This window comes from Amphiprion ocellaris, chromosome 17, assembly GCF_022539595.1.
Source record: "Amphiprion ocellaris isolate individual 3 ecotype Okinawa chromosome 17, ASM2253959v1, whole genome shotgun sequence".
In the NCBI taxonomy this organism is placed as follows: Eukaryota; Metazoa; Chordata; class Actinopteri; family Pomacentridae; genus Amphiprion; species Amphiprion ocellaris.
The window spans coordinates 24,038,340-24,046,732 of record NC_072782.1 but is presented as its reverse complement, the minus strand read 5'-3'; the positions used below and the strand labels follow the sequence as shown (position 1 = coordinate 24,046,732).

At 36.7% G+C, this 8,393-nt stretch overlaps 1 long non-coding RNA gene across 1 annotated transcript; it reads left to right on the top strand.

Moving 5' to 3' along the window:
• Positions 1 to 2,185: 2,185 nt before the first annotated feature.
• On the top strand, positions 2,186 to 8,252 carry LOC129351009 (uncharacterized). The gene is made up of 3 exons (XR_008604626.1): positions 2,186 to 2,316; positions 2,947 to 3,105; positions 5,593 to 8,252. It is a non-coding gene; the product is annotated as an uncharacterized LOC129351009 (long non-coding RNA).
• The last annotated feature ends 141 nt before the right edge of the window (positions 8,253 to 8,393 follow it).

Here is an 8,393-nt window from a genome sequence, read left to right as displayed (position 1 = left end):
ACAGCTAAAAACAGCCAAGAATGGCTAAGAGGAAAACATTGGACTATTCTGAAGTGGCCTTCTGTGAGCCCTGATCTAAATCCTATTGAACATCTGTGGAAGGAGCTGAAACATGCCGTCTGGAGGAGGAACCCTTCAAACCTGAGACAACTGGAGCAGTCTGCTCATGAGGAGTGGACCAGAATACCTGCTGAGAGGTGCAGAAGTCTCATTAACAGTTACAGAAATCGTCTGATTGCAGTGATTGCCTCAAAAGGTTCTGCAACAAAATATTAACTTAAGGGTAGCATCATTTTTGTCCAGGCCTGTTTCATGAGTTTATTTTTTAAAATAATTCTATTGAACCACAGTTCAAAAGCAATGTCTGATTTTCATTGGTTAATTTTCATAGAATTTTTATTCATGATTACTTTTGTCAGATTCAAATTATTTCTGTGACAGTTGTGGGTTTTTCTTTCATTAACTGAGGGGTACCAACAATTTTGTCCACGTGTATATATGTATGTATACACACACGTTCTGTGTCCTGTCCTGTCTGGATATAAAATGTTTTAATGCACCATTTTAAAGATCAGATTTCTGCACATGCAAGAGAGATGTCTTCCTATTTAATGCAAAAAGTGGACAATAAAATTGCAATGAATTTGAATAATTATGTATCAATGTTTATATTAGTAAGTATATAGGGGTATAAGAACTCTAAATGTCCAATTAAATTTAATTCCACTTATTTGCAATGAGTTTCCTGAGATATCACGTGTCATACTGTCATACTGCTTCTGCTAGTCCACTGAGCCACTGAGAGCTCTCAGTCTCCCTCTTTTCTTTCTGAAAGTCCTTAAATATACATCAGTCTTCAAATCATTGACATTAGTTAGGCCTTAACTTACTTCAGGATTATTGAAACGACCGCAGTTTGCTCTTTAACCATGTTAATGTTAACCTAAATTAAGTCAACAAGGCAGGCAACACATGCTGTTCTCACTAATCATCTACCACTATCGAAATTCACATATTACAAATAATCTGCCACATGCAAATATCCGTGTGTTATATAAATATTGTAAATCAATTCATAAATTGAACACTAACTACCAGAAATTCCAGACGTCTCTCTCTCTGTATTTACAGATTGTAATTGCCCGCTGAGTGTTCCGGGCAAATATCGGAAATAAATCTCTGACCATCAAGCACTTTAGACCTCCGCTGCCCCAGCTTTCTGAAACGGCGCAGCCGTGTCTCAGTTCACAGTGCGTGTGTGTAGTGATGGCTGATCGAGGCTTTGTTGAAGCTTCGACACTTCATTCAAAACATGGTTCATTACTCGAGGCCTCAATGACACACAGTGCTCGAGTAGGACATCTAGTGGTCAATAAAATGAAGTGCAATCAAGACGTGGTCGTCGGTTCATGGATTGTTTTGGATTTGATTCGCCATGCACACATTCCTGTTTGACTACACTAGATGATTGTATGGGTTGTAGTGGACACAAAAATAATATTACTATTAATAATAATGACAATAACTATTGAAGAGCACGTTTCTTATTTCCCATGTTTGTCTGTATCCCTATATACTCTTTGCTTATATTCTGTGTTATGAAACATTTAAACGGTGCTGCTACATTCATGAGATGCTCTACAAATACAGACTGATGTCATTTTCACATGGGGCTGGTGCAAATAAAGATTTTGTGGATTATTATGGATTTTGGCAAAGTATGTCTTGGGGTTTATTGGTAAAGAGGTCAGTAAAGAGGGTGTGCTTATGTAACTGGTTATGAGGTTTTATTGAGAAATAATTTATCAACAGTTTTGGGACCACTGTTCCCTCTAAGCTGCGCGCGTGCGCAATTGCGCACTGCTGACACGGTCTCCGCGCACAGAAAATCTGCGCTGCGCACAAAAAAAAAAATCCAACCTAAATTGTAAATAAAATAAACACGTAACAATTCATTCTGTGCTATTTTTCAGTGTGAGTCAGTGAGTGACCGGTGACTGGCTGCTGCAGCCAATGATGCGATTCACATACGTATTTACCATAGACTGTATATAATGGTATTTACGCAGCTAATTAACGTCAGGCGTCCTTATGTACAGCCATCGTTGTTGTCATAGATACGAATGAGTAGATAGGACACGCCCCTTTGAGCTACGTGCTACAGCGAGGCTAAGCTAGTGGAGGCAAAGTTTCAGTGCATTCCGTTGATGTAGACGGCGTGAAAACGGAAACAAGTATGCTGGCTCACTGTGCTGCATACAATTACACACTGCGTCCTACGATTGAGACAAGGAAACTTGGAATGACTTTTCATAGGTAAGAATAGTTTTTGGCTCTTTTTTCATTATGAAATCTTGTTGAGAGCTTCCAGTCTATGAGAGCTAACTAGTTAGCCACTAGCAAAACGCTAAGGCGAGCTAGCAGCTTGACAAGCAAATACCAGACGATTAATAGTAGCTGTAGTATAGTTGTACAAGCAGTAGTAGTGATACTAAAAGTACAAGCAGCAGTAGTAGTATAAACAGCTGTTAGAGTCGTAGAAGTAGTATCAGCATTTGTAATAGTATTACAAGTTGTAGTAGCAGTGCCAGTATCAGCAGCAGTAGTGAGTGCAATACCACTACTACTAGTAGTGGTCACATTGCTATTACTACCACCAATACTACCAATAGTAGTTATAAAGCCTAACTCATGTATATCCAGATTACCATCTATGTTCTCCCTCCAAACCCATTTTATGATTGGGATTACAGGCAGTTCCTTAGGACTGCTCTCAAATAATAGAAATGTTACTAAACAAGGTTATACTTATCAAATTAAATAGCTCTGGTCTCCAGTATATTGGCGAATTCGGTTATTTGTACTTAATTTATTAGCATGATTTCTTTTTAATATGTTGTCTACAGACTTAATTACTTCTCTGTCTACTTTTCTTACTCCATGTAGGTTTCCCAGAGACTATGGGCTGAGGAGGAATTGGAAGTTTGTCGGCTTAGACCTGGTGTCATTCCATCAGTGTTAAACTTCCCGGCTCATCTTGGAAGAGTACGTGCCAGAAAGACCACGACCAAACAGCCTTGAGATCTTAGGCAGCGTCTCCCTCAGGTGGGTGTCGACAGTGTTCACGGTCAGGTCTGTAGAGGGGGGAGGCTGCCACCCACCTCCCCGCCTACTCTCTACCCAGACTCCGCCTTGGCTCCACCCATGTGGTCACTTTATTAACTACGATGCCAAAGGGACGACGAAATTACTTCTTTTCCTCTGATCTGTAGCTCAGTGAGTTAAGGGTTTATCTGTAGAGCTGCAGGTCGCTGGTTCAAGACCAGACCCTTCTTAAATTTTATCAAAATCCTGACAAAGACAAAGAAAAATGCCAGTGGTGGGTCTTGAACCTACTACCTTCCACTTGGTAATCTCTCTTCCTACTCCCTGAGCTACTCACTCAGATAATTAGTTTGTTTTTTTTTTTTTTGCGCATTTATCATCTATTTTTTTGCCATTTTCGAGTTTTTTTAACTTGAGTCTCGACTCGATCGTTTTTCTCAGGAGGTTGGACTTTAGCCTTTGTGCTGGAGGGTTGAACCCTCAGTTCCAAGACTTTCAAAGCCTCCAGACCTCCCGAGTCCTCAGGACCTGAGCTTTCACACAGTCTGAGGGCTGAAATTTTCTAAGTCCCACAGTAGTTAGATTGAACTTCCAGACAGTCCAAGGACTGATATCTTCTAAGTTCCTGAGTACTTCTCTGTTTGTTTGAACCTTCACACAGTCTGAGGACTGAAATCTTAAAAGTTCTTGAGTAGTTCTCTGTTAGTTTGAACCTTCAGACAGTCTGTTAATGTTTCGATTAAATCTTTAAGGTTTTTCTTTTTAAATGTTTTACCACCTTTTAATGTTTAATTTTCTTTTTAAATCCTTCATTGTATTTTCAGTGTAATTCCTATTTGAACTTTTATTGTCTTTAAGATATAATTTTCTAATTAAACATTTAATTTTTTAATTAAATGTTTTGTCTTTTTATTGGATAGGTGTAGTGAGAGACAGACAGGAAACAGGGGAGAAGAGTCGGGGGAAGACTTTCAGCAAAGCGCCACTAGCGGGACTCGAACCCGGGACGCTGCGTCAGGGACCAGCACCTGTACATGTGTCACCCGCTTAACCCGTTGAGCTATATGGGCACCCATGTTTTATTTTTTTAAGGGTTTAATAATCTGATTAAATGTTTTGCATTTTTAAAAATGTTTAACATTCTTCTTGTTTAATTGTATTTTTTAAATGTTTAATGATGGAAAATACTTTATCTGTAATTTCTAATATTTGTATTTTAAAAATTTTGTTTAATTTCATACTGACATGTATTGTATGTTGTTGAATGATCTCATTCAATATTTTGTCTGTTTAATAGAGTTAAACATTAAATTACATTAAATTATATTAAACAGACAAAATATTGAATGAGATCATTCAACAACATACAATACATGTCAGTATGAAATTAAACAAAATTTTTAAAATACAAATATTAGAAATTACAGATAAAGTATTTTCCATCATTAAACATTTAAAAAATACAATTAAACAAGAAGAATGTTAAACATTTTTAAAAATGCAAAACATTTAATCAGATTATTAAACCCTTAAAAAGACAAAACATTTAATTAAAAAATTAAATGTTTAAATAGAAAATTACATCTTAAAGACAATAAAACTTCAAATAGGAATTAAACAGAAAATACAATGAAGCATTTAAAAAGAAAACTAAAAATTAAAGGTGGTATATGTACATATAATTTAATTGTATTTAATGTTTAACTCTATTAAACAGACAAAATATTGAATTAGATAATTCAACAACATACATGTCATTATGAAATTAAACAAAATTTTTAAAATACAAATATTAAAAATTACAGATAAAATATTTTCCATAATTAAACATTTAAAAAATAAAATTAAAGAATATTAAACATTTTAAAAAATGCAAAAATTTAATTAGATTATTAAACCTTTAAAAAGACAAAACATTTAATAAAAAAATTAAACGTTTAATTAGAAAATTACATCTTAAATTTCTTAAATCTTTTTAATAATAAAACTTTTTAAAAGTTTTATTGTATTATTTTTTTTTGTTTGATTTAATTGCTTTTTGTTATGTAGTTTATTTCTTTAATCTTCTTTTTCTGTCAAGATTTTAACCCAAACCTTAAAAATGAAATAAACCCTTATATCACAATGAAAATACTTCTGTTGTCACAAACATGAGTTAGTCAATTATTCAGTTTATCAATTCAACTTTATTTGTTTAGCACCTTTTACACAGATGACAAAACTAAACAAGCAAAGAGAAAAAACTATGATTAAAACTCAAAAACATAAAAAAAAAAAAAAAAAAAAAAAAAAAAACATTTAACATGGTAATAAAATATGTTGTGTCCAGGGGATGGAGGGAGTTTATTGAAGTCTTCTTGGGCTCACATGGGAAATCATTTAAAATATAAACTTGATATTCAGTCTAAGGAAACTGCAGAGCGACAGAAGAACCAACAATATCTCCTGTTTTCTCCTTTAATGAGTCGAATCTTCTTGTGCTTTCAGACCAAAGAACTACAGACTCTTCACAACCTGCTCAAACTCTTGGTACAGGACCTCACCACACGGGTCAAGAAGGTTTCCTTCTCATTTCTACTCTGAAGCTCACCTTCTCCTGCTCAAACTGCTGACAAATGTTTCTGCTGCTCTAAAGTCTGGTCTCCCGAACTTCCTAAAAACTCTCAATGGCTCTTCTGCTGCAGGTTGCTTTGTACAACTGTTCCAGAAAACCTCACTAAACCACATGGAGGGGCCTCAAGATAGTCGTCCAAATGAAACCATACAAAAACCAAACTAGTACAACCCAAACGCTAAAGTCTCCTGCAGCCTACCAGAGAACCTCTTTAAACAGAGAATCAGGACAGGAACTCTTACCTTCTGGACAATCAACATCGGTTCTCAAACAAGAACACAGAATGTGTCTGACCAGAAACCTCTAAAGACTCACTACAGCCAAGATAAAGACACAACTCAACTGTACCAAATCCACTAATCACTGCACACATTAGCACCATGTGCTAACTGTGGCTAAAGAACCACATTTACCAAGACAACTATCCAGTACAAAGCCCTAAAACACACCAAGAAACACATTAAAGACGATTTTACTGCTGGAAGCTGCAAGCCAACGCCTAAAGAACAAACTAAAGCAATGGAGCCAAACCCAGTTCACTGGTGAACAGAAGCAGAGGAAATGTTTGACTGAGCCAAATAAAGCAGGAAGACACTGAGCTGCTCAGGTGTTCCTGATAACACCAAGCAGCCACCTGGACAGCCAATAGGAACACAGCCACCTGGACAGCCAATAGGAACACAGCTTACTGGAAGTCCAGAGGGCTGGCTTAGTGAAGCAAATTTAATTTAAAGTTGAAGCAGAAAGTTAATAAAGTTGAAAACCACCTTCTGATACCTGAAATCTCTGAGTTTTCACACAAAGAACACCTGAACATGTCAAACTAGTTCCATAGTAGAACCATCATTGTAAAAACGTCATAGTATGGTGTGTTGCTCAAAAAACATTAGGACCCGGCTGTCAGGGGACAAACATGTAAGAAACATGAGAACAGAGAGAACCCAACCAGTAGGTCACAGTTTATCATCCCCCAGTCATCTCCTGAAGTCCATATGGTGAGAGACATCAGTATCTGGTTGTTCATTTACCAGAGGATGCTTATAATCATGCTGATGTGGTCTGTACTCTACAGTATTTTAGTGACTCAATAAATGCCTAAGTTGTTTTTTTTTAAATGCTTTTTAGTTTTTAATAAACATTTAAGAGCCTATATGTAATCAATAAATGGCCTTTGCCTATCTTAAGAAAAATTCACTCAGAACTCTGATATGTTAACAGTACTAAATAAATCAATAAATACATGCATACACACATAAATAAGTTAATACATTAACTGTGTTAAGATAAGATTTAGATTTTAAAAAAGTTGTTTATGTTTTTGCAGAATCCAGTATTGCTCACTGGTTGGTCATTACATTTTATTAGTTTGATTTCACTGTTTAAAATGATGCCACCTCTTTTCAGACAGAACCTGTGATAATAAAACAATACAAAATTTTTAGTTCCGTGTTAATAAAGCACTTAAAGCTTTAAGTATGGCTAAATGCTTTTTTCAAAATTAAATATATCACTCCTTAGGTGGTAGTGGCCCCAAGTTCAGTAAAGTTGGAAAGATATTCACAGATTCGGGCTTCCAGCATCAATAACGCATTAGATATAGGTTGTCAAAACATAAACGGTGCCTCTTTCCCATTGTTGCAAGGCAGACAATGTGCTACAAGCCCAGTTTTATCAAAAGTAGCTGTCTTTCAAGCTACAGGAATAACATTGGTGTCTATGGAGTGAACAGGGTCCGTCTGCAATTTGCAAAACCACTGCAACAGTAAAGAGAGACAAATATTCAATAACTTCACTCTTATACATTGTAGTGTCACTAAAATCACTGCAGCCTTCAACTGGCTCCTGTTGACAAAGTGTTTTAACAGAAATGTAAATGCTGTAATTTGATTCTTTTAATGAACCATGTAACTTGAATGGATGCGATGCTGGTGTGACCACAGTGCACACGTCTGATGTTGCTCACAGTGGTCCAAGGGACGCTCAGGGAGTTTGTGTGTTTGCTCAGACTCATGAAAAATTACAGGGAACATTGTTTGGGACTCAAGCAGTTCCTTCTTTTACTCACTATCTCCCCAGCCTTAGAAAAAAAAACCTGTTCACACGGCACAGATGAGGCTGAGGTACACAGGAAATGTTTGGCTCCATTGTACAAGTTTGGGTAAACGGTTTTGTGGGTTGCCCAGTAAGCCAGTGGGTCTGCCGTTCTTTCTACAATTGCATTCGCTGCGGCGCTTTGCATTTGCCAGGCTCTACTTGCGTCTTCGTCTAATAGGCTCCACAGTTGAACTGAAAAATATTGTAGATCATCATCATCATCACCAGAAATGTCAGTCATTCCCTATTCAGAAGAGAAAAAAAAATATCTGTGGAAGGTGCTGCTGGTGGTGGAGGACGAGGCTGTGGTGGTGCTTGTGACGTAGATGACTGCTGCTTGGTATTCTTTATGTTAATTGTTGTGCATTCTGTTATTAAACGTTCTTTCACACTGGCTGCCACTCTGATTGGTGAATCCAAAAGTTTTGAACTGCAGAGCCACAAGTGTAGTAACAGTCAGTGAACTGTTCTTTTCTTTGGTTTGTAGTCTGTCAGCTAAGCACCTGACAAGGTTCTGTGCCAGGTGTTGTGTCATGGGGGTGGTGAGTTGGGAATATATATATATATATATATATATATA